At 38.7% G+C, this 14,469-nt stretch overlaps 1 non-coding gene across 1 annotated transcript; it reads left to right on the forward strand.

Annotated features, from left to right (window-relative positions):
• Positions 1–578: 578 nt before the first annotated feature.
• LOC141722069 (small nucleolar RNA R71) lies at positions 579–685 on the forward strand. Its single transcript, XR_012575102.1, has one exon. It is a non-coding gene; the product is annotated as a small nucleolar RNA R71 (small nucleolar RNA).
• The last annotated feature ends 13,784 nt before the right edge of the window (positions 686–14,469 follow it).

Raw genomic sequence — 14,469 nt, forward strand, 5'->3', positions numbered from 1 at the left:
TGGGTGCAGCTGTACTTCCCTGTTGAGGATATGATTGCCTTGTAGCATACTGCTGTGGTTGCTGGAATCCAGGTGGGTTAAACTGTTTACTCACTCCTTGCTGATATGGTGGCTGAATAGCATTCTGATTATTCCCCCAGCTGAAATTTGGATGATTTCTGTTATTAGGATGATAGGTCGCTGGCACAGGCTGCTGTTGTCGCTGATAATTATTCACATACTGAACAGATTCGTTGACAAGAGAACACTGATTCGTAGCATGAGAACCTGCACAAAGCTCACAAACCATAACTATTTGATTAACTCCATACGTAGCCAGAGAATCAACCTTCATTGATAGCGCTTGGAGCTGGGCTGCAATAGCGGTGGCTGTATCAACTTCCAGAATACCTGCTACCTTGCCTGACGTCATCCTCTGAGTTGGGTTTTGATGCTCATTTGCAGCCATCGTCTCTATAAGATTATACGCCTCAGTATAGCTTTTAGCCCATAAGGCTCCTCCAGCTGCTGCATCGAGCATGGGCCGAGATTGGGCCCCCAAACCATTATAGAAACCAGTGATCACCATCCAATCCGGCATTCCATGATGTGGACATTTTCTCAACATTTCCTTGTAGCGTTCCCAAGCCTCGCACATAGATTCTATAGGTTGCTGCGAAAACTGAGTAAGAGCACTCCTCATAGCAGCAGTCTTTGCCATTGGATAAAACTTCACCAGAAACTTTTGCGCAAGATCTTGCCACGTAGTGATGGACCCAGCTGGTTCAGAATGTAACCAGTCTTTAGCCTTATCCCTCAGTGAGAATGGGAAAAGCCTCAACTTGATAGCCTCATCAGTCACGCCATTATACTTAAAAGTGCTGCAGATCTCGACAAAATTCCTTATGTGCATGTTGGGGTCTTCAGTTGCCGCTCCTCCAAAAGAAACAGAATTATGCACCATCTGAATAGTGCCCGGCTTGATTTCAAAGGTGTTAGCTTGAATAGCCGGATGAAGGATGCTTGACTGAATGTCATCAATTTTAGGCCGAGAAAAATCCATAAGAGCTGGATCAGCTTGAACAATACGATCTCCCATGTTTACTGGTTCTTTCTGCTCAGTTCCTGAATCCGAATCCTCAAAATCTAACTTCTCCGGAATATCAAGAACTTCGTCTGTCTCCTCAGCTGTATCTAAAGTCCTCTTGCGAGCACGAGAACGAGTTTGCATAAACGCTTGCTAAAGTACCTGAAACACAACCGAAAAGAGTAAGTAACTACTACGTCCTAATCACTGAGTCCTAATGACCAATGATGGTAAGTACATAAACTAAACAAATACGCCGAGTCCCCGGCAGCGGCGCCAAAAACTTGTTAGGGCGAAAACACGCGCTAATATTCACGCAAGTATACGCGTTCGCAAGTAATATAGAATACTTTCTAGTTCGTTCCCTCAGAGACTCAGACTAAATTATTGTCGAATTAAACTCACTCACCAATGTATGATTACTTCTCAATATTAAGATAATAACACTTAAAATTGTTGATTAAATATTAACTATAATTAACTACTTAATTAACCACTTAACTAACACTTCAATTTATCAATAATAAAACACTCATGAGATCACAACTTCATTATTACTTCCTTCTATAGCCATTGTTATTAACTTTAGCATGTGACGGTGATGATATTAATCGAATAACACGAAACTGATAAAAGCCAACTTTCATTGTACTAATACCATTCTACCAAGCATCCACAATTAAGATAGAAGTTGAATAGTCATCAATTATGTTGAGTTCCTATATGTCTACAGAAATTGACAACACAACGATTTAAGCACAAGTTATTCCTTTTGATTACATAGGGCAAATAAAACTGTTAGAGTTACCGACTAATCATGCTCACGTACATGAACCTATGCTAGCATGGCAAGTTCTAAATCTCAAGATCCACCGTCACTTCACAAGAGATTAACACCCTATCTTATATGTTCGCGACGCATATAAGACGAATACGCACAACCAATACTAGATATCAAACAATCATCACACACTAAAGTATTAAACAATTAACTAAAGAATTCCATAATAAATCCGTTGCAACCCCATGATCACGATTAGCCCATAATAGAACTTATCGCCATCATGGGTTCATATGAAATCATGATAAACAAACACAAGAAAATAATAACTAAACTAATTATATTAAAATAGAGTACGTCACAAGAGTAAATAAGTCAAAGCAAGAAAACTAGCATCCAACGATACAACGAAACAAGAATCACAAGAATATATGCTTCCTCTTCGTTGCGGTGTGCTAAATCGGTCTTCTTCCTTATCTCCTTCGCTTCTTGCGTAAAACACAATCTAAAACATAATCCCCTTCATACTCTCTGTGAAAACGTCTCAAATCTACCTATATAATAGTCCCATAAAACTCAGATTACATAGAAGTTGGAAGCCAAACAGAAGTAGAAGTCTAAAATAATTTATCTTTTTCCCCGACCCTGCGCGGCCGCTCAGCATAGCTGCGCGGGCGCGCAGGTTGCTGCGCGGCCGCTCAGCATTGCTGCGCGGGCGCGCAGGCCTCTACTGGAAAAAATCCAGGTTTGCTCCGTTTCTTCGCCGTAATCTGCCCATTCCTTTTCTCTCGCAATGGTGAACACATGCCAAGGCTTATTCTTGATGATTCCTCCCCCGAAATGCAACTAATACCCTGAAATGCATAAACACTAGAAAAACGCATCAAATACACAAAATACTTGATTTCAAGACACCAATTTAAGCCATTTTAAGACGTTCTAAGTGGTATAAAATGCCACTTATCAGGCTGCTTTTTCTGCTGTTCCTGAAATAGGCTACCACATCTCTGTCAATCCATGTGCCTCTGTCAGCTATGTTAACTGTCACTATCAACTGCTATGAGACTGAGCATCCGTTGAAGCTTTCATCCGTTGATGCCTTTATCCGTTGATGCTCTAGCAGTTAAAGCTTTATCCGTTGAATCACTTATACATTGATGGATATTTATCCGTTGAAGCATTAGAGACATCCGTTGAAGCTTTGTTTCTTATCCGTTGAAGGTCTTCAATATCCATTGACACTTCTTCACTTATACAAAATTATAAGGCATGAAATATTTACAATTAGCCCTCCTATTTGTACATCCATTAGTAGTCAACATGACTGATTATCTCCTAACAACATCTAAGAATTACAGCTTGAAACCAGAGAGTGAGATGTGCTACTATACCAAACTTATTGCTAAGTAAGGCTACTCCTTCAATGGATAGCCAAGATGGTCTTATCCGTTGAGGCTACAAACACTAGATTTCTACTTAAGTGTTTTGCTGAACTTATCATCAAACTAATACACATATTCCTAACAATCTCCCTCTATTTATGTCTACTAGAACTGTAGGCATAAATTTGGGTTTAGCTTGATGATAACAAAACACTTAACAAATATATAAACTGTAACTAAGCAGAAATTCAAAAGTGCTGCAAAAGTGTATATGCTGAGATGAAATTGAAGAAATACATTATTTCCAAGGGTGCTCCTTTAGCCTGAGCAAATTACTTTCTTTTCCTTTGATCCCTGGTTTTCTTTCCTAGCCTCCTGTCATTCTCCTCCATTTGAAGTTGAAGTTGTCTGTAGAATTCAGCTTCATCTTCTTCATTGATATCTAACTTAGATTGCATATCCTTAAGAGTTTCATTACTGGCAATCTTTAGCTGATCTTCAATTCTGAAAAATCTTCTGACTCCTTTGTTGTCTCTAAACTCCATCAACCAATGAGGTGATTTGTGAATTGTAATACCTTTCTCTGGAATGAGTTAAGTTCTAGGCAAAGCATTGGGCTCCCTCCAAGTTTTCCTTATGTTGGCAATCTTGTTGAGAATCTCAGTCCTGGCAGTTCTGGTAAAGCCAGAATCCTTATGTATGGCTGAGTAGACTCTAATCAAGGTAGTGTAGCCTTCATTCAGAATTCTGTGAAGAGGCCATGTTCTTTCCCCAGCTCCTTTGTATTTGAACACTAGTCTTTCTGGTAGCTGTCTGTAGGCAGCTATTCCCCTTACATCCTCCAGCTCATTCAGATAGAGTTCAATGTCTGAAAATTCTTTTATGTCACAGATGTGAACATAATCATCTTTAGAGTTTTGAGGTTTGGACTTAGATTTCTGTGTAAATTTGATTGAGGCTTTAGAGGGTGTTGATTTGATTCTTCTTTTCTGCTTCTTTGATGGTGGAGAAGAGGTTAGGAAGGTGGGCAATTTGATGGTGTCCCAATCAATTGGTTCCTCCTTGGGAATGATTGTTTCACCATGAATATTCATGAAGGGGTCAGGTACAATTGGTTCAGGAATAGAGGGTAGTGGTTTGGATATTGATTGGGTTTCTTCAGTCTTATCTACCTTCTTTCTCTTTGCATTGACCTTCTTTCTTTGCTCTTTGACTTGCAATTCAGCTGCTGCTATCTGGATTAGATCAATTCCATCTAGCTTTCCTTTGACTTGAATTGGTGGAAAAGTTGTGATGACAGGAACTAGCACTTGAGAAATCTGAACTGTTGTAGATGGCTCTCCTTCCCCTTCCCTTTTATTCTCCCCCTTTTTGTTATCATCAAGGGTAGGGGTTAAGCCTTGTGCTTGTGCCAGCTGCATGAGGAGATTTGTTTGAGTTTGTTGATTATGAAGAATGGTTACCATAGAGTCTTCAATTATTTGAACCCTATCTTCCAATCTGGCCAACCTCTTATCAGCATCAGAGGCCTTCCTTAGTCTCCCCAACAAATCTTGCATAGTACCATAGGGTATAACTGAATCCAATTTCTCAGCATTGTAGGATTTTAGATCAGCAATGTCCAGCTTGAGCTCATCCACACTTAGATTGTGCTGGTAATGCTGCAACTACAAGAGATGCAGAGATTCCAGATGAGCTTGAAGAATTGCCTTGGTGCCAGCATCCTGAGTCTCCTGAATGGCTTGCTGAATTGTCATGACTTGTTTGACCAAAGTGACACCAAACTCTCCTGGTGTTGATGGTTTGGCCCATGCCCATGCAGGAAGATTAGGAACAGAACTTGGGCCTGCTACTCCTCCTAAGTTCATGCTCTCATTCAAAGAATTAGAGTCATCATCATTAGAATTTACTCCAAATTCTTCAGATGGCTCACCAGCTTGAGAAGGCAGCCTGTTGACAGCAGCTTTGTCTCTTAGAAGAGATTCTGAAGTGTGTACAATGTGTAGTGTCTGTTCTGCCTCCACATTGCCCTGTGCAGCCAATAATTGATAGGCTGAAACAGGGTGAGTAAAAGTGTCAGCATCCAAGGAAATATTATCAATAACAGCTTTGTAGTGTTGCTGAAATTGTCTTCCCTTATCTGCATCATCCACTTTTATTAACTCGCTAGCAATGGCTGGATCCACCCTTATAGCTTCTGTACCTGCCTTTCTCTCAATTTCTCTCTTTTCTTGTATCAGGGGCTCCCCCTGGCTCACACACACCCTCACACCCTCACCTTCACCTTCTAAGGTGGCACTCCTCTCACTTTCTTTTGCCATGCTGGAAGAAATAGCATGCATTTGGTGACTCTCAACCTCTCCTTTTGCCTGGGAGCAACCCAGCCTCTCACTCAAAAAATCACTCTCTTCCCTCAAACCTAAAAGTGATTGTACAGTTGCCATGTCCTCTACAGTTGGAATTGATTCTGTTAAGTGTGTAGAGACCATCAACGGATAGGGAATATCCGTTGAAGTGGAAACTGATGGTATCAACGGATAACTGCTGTTAAGCTTATCCGTTGAAGAACAACCACTTATCAACGGATGAGAGATATCCGTTGAAGAAGGAAAAGATGTAGATATAGAAAGTGACATAATTGTTGAATCTGTGTGGATTGATTTTAAGTGTGGTGACACAGATTCTGCAACTACATCTGAAAGAATTGGCTGATGATCCAACAAATCATCTAAAAGATGATGATCACCAGGTTTTGAGTGGGGCTCTTCCCTGAGTTTTAATGAGGGAGAATCAGGAATTGATGTGAATATCATATCCACATCCAGAGAGGGAGTAGGAGAGTTTGAGGAATGGTGTGTGTCTATATTGAGAGAATGGGGCTGTGATTCCACATTTGCTGGAATCACATCAAGCTGAATTTGAGAAGGCACAGATACTGGTGGGTGTATCTGTGCTGTGTGTGCCCTTTGTGTGGAAACTAGGGTTTTGGCCTTCTTCTTCCTTGAAAAGGCTTGAATTGGTGAATGTGTAGCTTCAGTGTCCCTCCCTCTTTTGTTCTGTGTCCCTGGATGGGGACTATTTTCAATAGTTACATCCTTTTGGGAGGATGCAACTAGGGATGTGCTGGACTCCTTTTGAACCACCACAGTCTTTTGAGAGACTGTGGCTTGGCTGGTCAAGGTACCACTCACCTCTCCCACCTTATCCTGGGGGGCTTTTTGATGTTCACCCCTCCCCTCACCACTCACACCCTGTTCACTCCCTTCAGGGTTTATAGTAGTTGTTACAACTGTTGTCTTTTGAGAAACAACAGAGGTAGGTTTCTTTGACTTGACTTTGGAAACTTTAGATTTGGTGGCTTTGGTAGGAGTCTGTTTGGACAAAGACACAGGTTCCATAGCCACACTAGAAGGCAAAGAAACATTGGGGTTGGAAATAGTAGGAGTTCTAGAAACATTTACCTCACTTACCTGTGGTGCATTCATGATTGGCAAGTATACCAACGGCACCTGGCTGTTGAGGTTCATTCTCAAAAGGTCTGCAAGGACCCTTTTCTCTTGTGCCCAGCATTTGAGTTTATTATTCTCATTGGATATAACCAAACCTTCAGCAACATGGTTAGCCAATAACATAAAGAATCTAGCAAAGTAGATGTTATGTGGTCTATTAGCTTTGTTACCTAATCTGGAACCTAATTCTAGCATAACACAGTTGCTAAAATTAAAGTACCTATCAGAAACTAGCATATAGAGCATATTAACAAGAGATGAAGTGATAGCATCAAAATTGCTAATCTTCCCAGAGAAAACCTTAATAAAGGCATCACCAAGAAAACTCCATTCTTTCCTAAGGCCTTTCCTTCTAATACTACCTAAACTAGCAGAATCAAAAGCATAGCCTATGGAGTCTAGCATTGCAGAGACATCTTTATCAGTATGTGGTGTCATGGCATTATTCTCAGGCAACTTAAAGCAAGATTGTAAATCATCACAATTAATGCAATAGTCCTTACCTTTGAGAGAGAAGGCAATGGTCATATCTGTGGAGTTGAACTCTGCAGTTGTCCAAATCTCCTCAATCACTTCACAGTAGATGGTTGGGGCTTCCAGCATTGCATAGCTCAGTTTGCAGTTCTTGATGAAGTCCATCATCTTGTGATAATCAGAATGGGCTTCATTCTTTTCAACCAAGACTATGAAATTATTCTTTTCATAAACAAATCATGTTTGAGACATAATTTTGACTACTGGTGCCATTGTTGTGAGTAGAGGTTGCAGAGAAAAACTTGAGAATTGAGAGAGAGAGAGAGAATAAGAATTGCAAGAAAGCGTAAAGTGAGAATAAGAGTTCAATTGGGCTTTTATACTTTCTTGAATTAAAACGTAAATAAAATGATTAAATGATACTTTTAAGTAAGTGATAGCCGTTCAAGAATAAATAAAACTGTAGAAATTCTGAAAATTACCGTAAATGCAAATACATACAACATTGTATATCTGTATCAACGGTTGAGTAAAAGAATCAACGGCTGTGACTTACTTATAGTAACTGACGTGACACATCAACGGATAAGGTAAACAGTTATCCGTTGATGAACAACACCATTTTATCCGTTGAAGGATAAAATTACCAGAAATGTGTTTGTCTTTCAACGGATAATGAATATCCGTTGATAGAACAATTTTGGCTTTCAACGGATAGGGAATATCCGTTGACAGGATAAGTCTTGATTAAAGCCAACTTTTTTCTTGCAGCAAATTCATTTCAGGCTTCAAAACAGATTACATAGATGACATAGATTATGAATAGTTAAGCATACCTAACTCACTTATTAATCTTGTGAATGTTGATTCATCAAGTGGCTTGGTAAATATGTCTGCAATCTGCTTTTCACTTGGAACAAAATGAAGTTCCACTGTACCTTTCATCACATGTTCCCTAATGAAGTGGTACTTGATATCAATGTGCTTGGTTCTTGAGTGCTGCACTGGATTTTCAGTAATGGCAATGGCACTTGTGTTGTCACAAAATATTGGAATTTTGTCAACAATCATACCATAGTCAAATAACTGGTTCCTCATCCATAGTATTTGTGCACAGCAACTACCAGCTGCAATGTACTCAGCTTCAGCTGTTGATGTGGAAACAGAATTCTGCTTCTTGCTGAACCATGATACAAGCTTGTTCCCTAGAAATTGACAGGTGTCTGTTGTGCTTTTCCTGTCTATTTTGCAACCTGCATAATCTGCATCTGAGTAGCCAATTAGATCAAAACCAGACTCTCTAGGGTACCAAATTCCTAGATTTGGAGTCCCTTTGAGATATCTGAAAATTCTTTTAATAGCCACTAAGTGAGATTCTTTAGGGTCAGCTTGAAATCTAGCACAGAGACATGTAGAAAACATAATATCAGGTCTACTGGCAGTTAAATATAAAAGTGAGCCAACCATGCCTCTATAACTTGTAATATCCACAGACTTTTCAGCCTTGTTTAATTCAAGCTTGGTGGCAGTGGCCATGGGAGTTTTTACAGGTGAACAATCCATTAAGTCAAACTTCTTTAAAAGATCATAAATATATTTAGTTTGACTAATGAAAATTCCACCACTAACTTGTTTAACTTGTAAACCAAGAAAGTAAGTTAGCTCTCCCATCATGCTCATTTCATATTTACTTTGCATTAATTTAGCAAACTTTTTACAAAGTTTATCATCTGTAGATCCAAATATAATATCATCTACATAAATTTGTACAAGTATCTTAGAGCCATTAACATTTCTAAAGAAGAGAGTTTTGTCAACAGTACCTCTTGTGAAGTGATTATCTAGAAGGAACTTTGACAAAGTCTCATACCAGGCTCTAGGTGCTTGCTTTAGTCCATAGAGTGCTTTCAACAGATAATACACATGGTCTCGAAAATTTTGATCTTCAAAACCTGGAGGTTGGCTTACATAAACTTCTTCCTCCAATTCCCCATTTAGAAATGCACTCTTGACATCCATCTGATAGACTTTGAAATTGGCATTAGCTGCATAGGCTAGAAAGATTCTGATGGCTTCAAGTCTTGCAACTGGAGCAAATGTTTCATCAAAATCTATTCCCTCTTATTGAGAATAGCCTTTGGCAACCAATCTGGATTTATTCCTTATGACAATGCCATTTTCATCCATCTTGTTTCTGAATACCCATTTTGTGTCAATAGAACTCTTGTTCTTTGGCTTGGGTACCAGCTTCCATACTTTGTTCCTCTCAAATTGGTTTAGCTCCTCTTGCATTGCTAAAATCCAATCTGGATCCAATAGAGCTTCTTCCACTCTCTTAGGTTCCTCCTGTGATAGAAAGCTACTATACAGACATTCATCTTGAGTAGCTCTTCTAGTTTGTACTTTAGATGTAGCATCACCAATGATCAGTTCAAAAGGGTGATTCTTGGTCCATTTCCTTTGAGGTGGTAGATTAGCCCTTAATGAGGTTGCCTCAGTATTGTCATGATGTGAGATAGAATGTTGATTTGTTGAAACTCCCCCTGAATTGTTGATCCTTTGAAAGGAAATGGGAGTTCTATCAACTGATGAGGTGAAGTGATTATCCATTGACAGACTGTGATCAACGGATGCTTCGTTATGAACTTCAACGGATGATGCACTTTGTCTTTCAACGGATGTTGCATTGCTTCTTTCAACGGAAGCTGAATTTTGACTTTCAACGGATGCAGCATTCTGTGCATTATCCAAAGGCAGACTCTGGTTTCTTCTTGAGATGTCTTCTTCATCATTCTCTTCTTCACTATCATCACAATATATCTCAATATTGTCAAATTTGAGTCCTTCATGATGTCCCTCATCTGTTAGTCCATCAATCTTTTTATCATCAAACACAACATGTACAGATTCCATGACAATGTTGGTTCTTAGATTGTAGACCCTATATGATTTTCCAGCAGAATAACCAACAAATATTCCTTCATCAGCCTTTGCATCAAACTTTCCTTTGTGATCAGATTGATTCCTTAAGATGTAACATTTACAACCAAAGACATGTAGAAAGTTTAAAGTTGGTTTTCTTCTCTTGAATAATTGATAGGGAGTCATGCATTTTGCTTGATTGATTAGAGAAATATTCTGAGTGTAACATGCACAGTTAACAGCCTCAGCCCAAAAATAAGTTGGGAGCTTTGACTCCTCAAGCATTGTCCTTGCAGCTTCAATTAGTGATCTGTTCTTCCTTTCCACCACACCATTTTGTTGTGGAGTTCTTGGAGCTGAGAACTCATGCATGATCCCACTTTCTTCACAGAACAACTTCATGGATGAATTCTTGAACTCAGTTCCATTGTCACTCCTAATATTCCTTACTTTGAAATCAGGATGATTGTTGACTTGCTTGATATGATTGATGATGATTTCACTAGCTTCATCCTTTGATTTAAGAAAATAAACCCATGAAAACTTTGAGAAATCATCTACAATCACTAAGCAGTATCTTTTCCTTGAAATTGACAGTACATTGACTGGTCCAAAAAGATCCATGTGTAGAAGTTGTAGTGGTTCATCAATTGCAGATTCAAGCTTCTTACTGAATGATACTTTCTTTTGCTTTCCTTTCTGACAAGCATCACACAGCCCATCCCTTGTGAATTCCACTAGAGGCATTCCTCTAACTAAGTCCTTTTTGACTAGATCATTCATTGTCTTGAAATTCAAATGGGACAGCTTCTTGTGCCATAGCCAACTTTCAACTGGACTTGCTTTGCTGAGAAGACAAGTAATGGATTCTGCATCTGTAGAGTTGAAATCAGCTAAGTACACATTTCCTTTTCTAACTCCAGTTAGAACCACTTTATTGTCCTTTTTACTTGTGACAATACAGGCTTCAGAATTGAAGGAAATAGTATTCCCTCTGTCACATAGTTGACTGATGCTCAATAAATTGTGTTTGAGACCATCAACCAATGCAACTTCATCAATGATGACATTTTTTTTTGAAATCAAGCCATATCCCATAGTGAATCCTTTGCTGTCATCTCCAAAGGTTATGCTAGGGCCAGCTCTCTCCTTAAATTCTGTGAGCAGGGTGAAATCTCCTGTCATGTGTCTTGAACAACCACTGTCCAAGTACCATAGATTCCTTCTTTGTCCCTGCACACAACTAAATCAATCAAGTTGATTTTGGTACCCAAGTTTCCTTGGGTCCAGCCTTGTTAGTCTTTTTCCTAGACTTCATTCCTCCTGCATCTTTTGACTTAGGTAACTTTGGGTCAACCTTGGTCTCAGATGTGGTTGGTTGAAGTGTAGGGTTAGTCACGGAATCATTTAACACATTTGATTGAATTTGATAAGGCATAGGTTGTGCAAATATGTTATTCCACATAGGCATATTGTATGGCATTTGAGGCATACTAAATGCAGTAAAGTAAGGATTGTTAATGTATGGCATGTTTGCAAAATGTGCATGGGGATTCTGGTGAGACATAACAGGCATAGCATGCAGAGGTGACATAGACATGTTAGGCATGGAGGGATTTGAAGGCATGGGAGCATTTTTAACAGATTTGCAATTATCAGATAGGTGATTAACACTTTTACAATGTACACAGCTTTTTCTAGGAGCATACCTATCAGGTGAGTAATTGTTATGTTTATTAATCCCTACCTTCCCATTTCTTTTAGATTTTCTTTTAGTTTCCTTCTTATCCTCAACCAACTTAAGCCTATCCTTCAACTGATCTAAAGTCATGTGTCCTATATTCACCTTACTGACATCTCTGGATGTACTTTCTCCTTCTCTGACAAAGTTCTTGAGAATTGAATCATTCTTTTTATTTTTAAAAGAACTTGCCTGTTTTAATTGATGAGCCTTCAACGGATGCTCCTTTTCTTCCTTCAACGGATAACTTTCATCATCCGTTGATTCCACATCCGTTGACAATCCATCAATTAACTCTAACTTCTTTTTGTTTTTCTTCCAGGCATCCTCACAGAATGATTCAATTCCCTGAACCTTGGCAATTTGAACACCAACATCCCTAGATGTTTTCCAGGCCTTAATTACCTCTTGCTCACATTCTAACTGTTTAGAAAGAATTTCTACTTTCTTAATAGCTTCTTCTAGTTCACTCTCGACAATCAAGCATTTAAGTTTAATCTTTTCAAGCTCAATTACCTGACTCTCTAACACAGCATTCCTATCACTTAAAAACATATTATTTTCTTTGATCCTAGTGTTTTCTTTAGCTAGTGATTTAAGAGAAACACGCAAATGATATAATTCATTGGACATATCATTTATGGCTTCATTGCATTCATGTTTAGAAAGCTGAGAGAGATCAGTAGTAATTACCTGGTTGCTTGATGAACTAGTTTCAATTTCATCAGAATTAGCCATCAGGGCTAGGTTGACATATTCCATATCATCATCTTCATTTACCCCATCTGCTGCCCAATCATCTTGAGTGAGAAAAGCTCTTTCCTTTTGTTTGAGCAAATCAAAATACTTCCTTTTGTAATCAACTTGCTCAAATTTCTTTTTCTCAGAATTTGGCTTCCTACACTCACTTGCAAAGTGTCCACTAATGCCACAGTTGTAACATTTGAACTTTGATTTGTCCACCATGTTTTTGTTTGGCTTAGTGAACTTAGTGTTTTTCCTGAACTTCATCTTTGCAAACCTTCTGGACAGAAAGGCCAGATGTTCATCAATATCATCAGATTCATCCTGACTGGAATTGTCTTCATCCTCAGCAACTTGCTCTTTACCCTTGCTTGATTCTGATTTGCTTGAGCCAATTTTGAGACTTGGCATTGTCTTTTCCTCATTTCTGGCTTCAACTTTTTCACTGTCAGCTACAAGTGCAACTGATCCTCCTTTTCTCTTTCCCTTTTCCAACAGCTCATCTTGCTCCATCTCAAGTTCATAAGTCTTCAAAATTCCATATAATCTTTCAAGTGTGAAGTCCTTATAATCTTGAGAATTTCTTAGAGAAACAGTCATAGGCTTCCATTCTTTTGGTAGAGACCTTAGAAATTTTAGATTGGAGTCCTTGACTTGGTACATTCTCCCATACAGCTTTAATCCATTCAATAGTTTCTGAAATCTGTTGAATGTATCATTCAATGATTCTCCTTCTTCAAAGTGGAAATATTCATATTGTTGAATGAGAAGCTGCATTTTGTTTTCTCTAACTTGCTTCGTGCCTTCACAGATAAGCTGCACAGTATCCTAAATTTCCTTAGCAGTTTGGCTATTGATGACATTGTCAAACATATCTTGATCCAGGCCATTAAACAAAATGTTCATGGCTTTCTTGTCCTTGTGGACCTCTTCAATATGTTCAACAGTCCATTCTGCCTTTGGCTTGGGAATAGACTGTCCAACAGCAACTGTAGCAGTAGCAGCTGTGGCCACCTTGTGTGGGATGTGAGGACCATTCTCAATGCAGTTGATGTAGCTTTCATCTTGAGAGAGAAGATGTAAATGCATCTTCACCTTCCAGTGATGATAGTTATCTCTTTCCAGGATTGGAATCTTTATACCAATATCCTTCTTACTCATGATGTTAGCAGAATAGATCTTTAAACTCTCTGTATGTTAAGAGCTTGCTCTGATACCAATTGTTATTCCCAGTGGACTAACAATGAGATTTACAGAAGGGGGGTTGAATGTAAATCTCAAAACTTTTTCAAGTTTTGAGCAGTTTGTAAGGCTAAGTGTTTGAGTGATCAAATGTGTGTAAATTGCTTGGAGCTGATGCAGACAGATATATATTTAAACACAAATGAAATGAACACGAAGAACTTAAAAACTTTTATGGTGGATTTGTTGTTCCACCAAAGATGTGTTATTTCAGAAAATCTGTGATTCAAAATTAAATCACAGCTGCTTCCTAGTACAAACTAGATGATTTTCTCTTTTGATATTTCTAAACAGCTCAGGGAAAATTCATATCTAATTACTAGCTACTACTTGATTTATATATCACCAAGTTTACAAGTGAAGACAAAGATAAAGTACAATAATAAAATAGTTCTTCACTTGTTTCTATTCCATTTTTATCCAGTGTAAAATGGAATTATCTGTTGACTTTCCATTTTGAACCAGACTAAAAACGGCTGTTTTTTCTGCTGTTCCTGAAATAGGCTACCACATCTCTGTCAATCCATGTGCCTCTGTCAGCTTTGTTAACTGTCACTATCAACTGCTATGAGACTGAGCATCCGTTGAAGCTTTCATCCGTTGATGGC

The sequence above is a fragment of the Apium graveolens genome, chromosome 4 (assembly GCF_009905375.1).
Source record: "Apium graveolens cultivar Ventura chromosome 4, ASM990537v1, whole genome shotgun sequence".
Lineage (NCBI taxonomy): Eukaryota > Viridiplantae > Streptophyta > Magnoliopsida > Apiales > Apiaceae > Apium > Apium graveolens.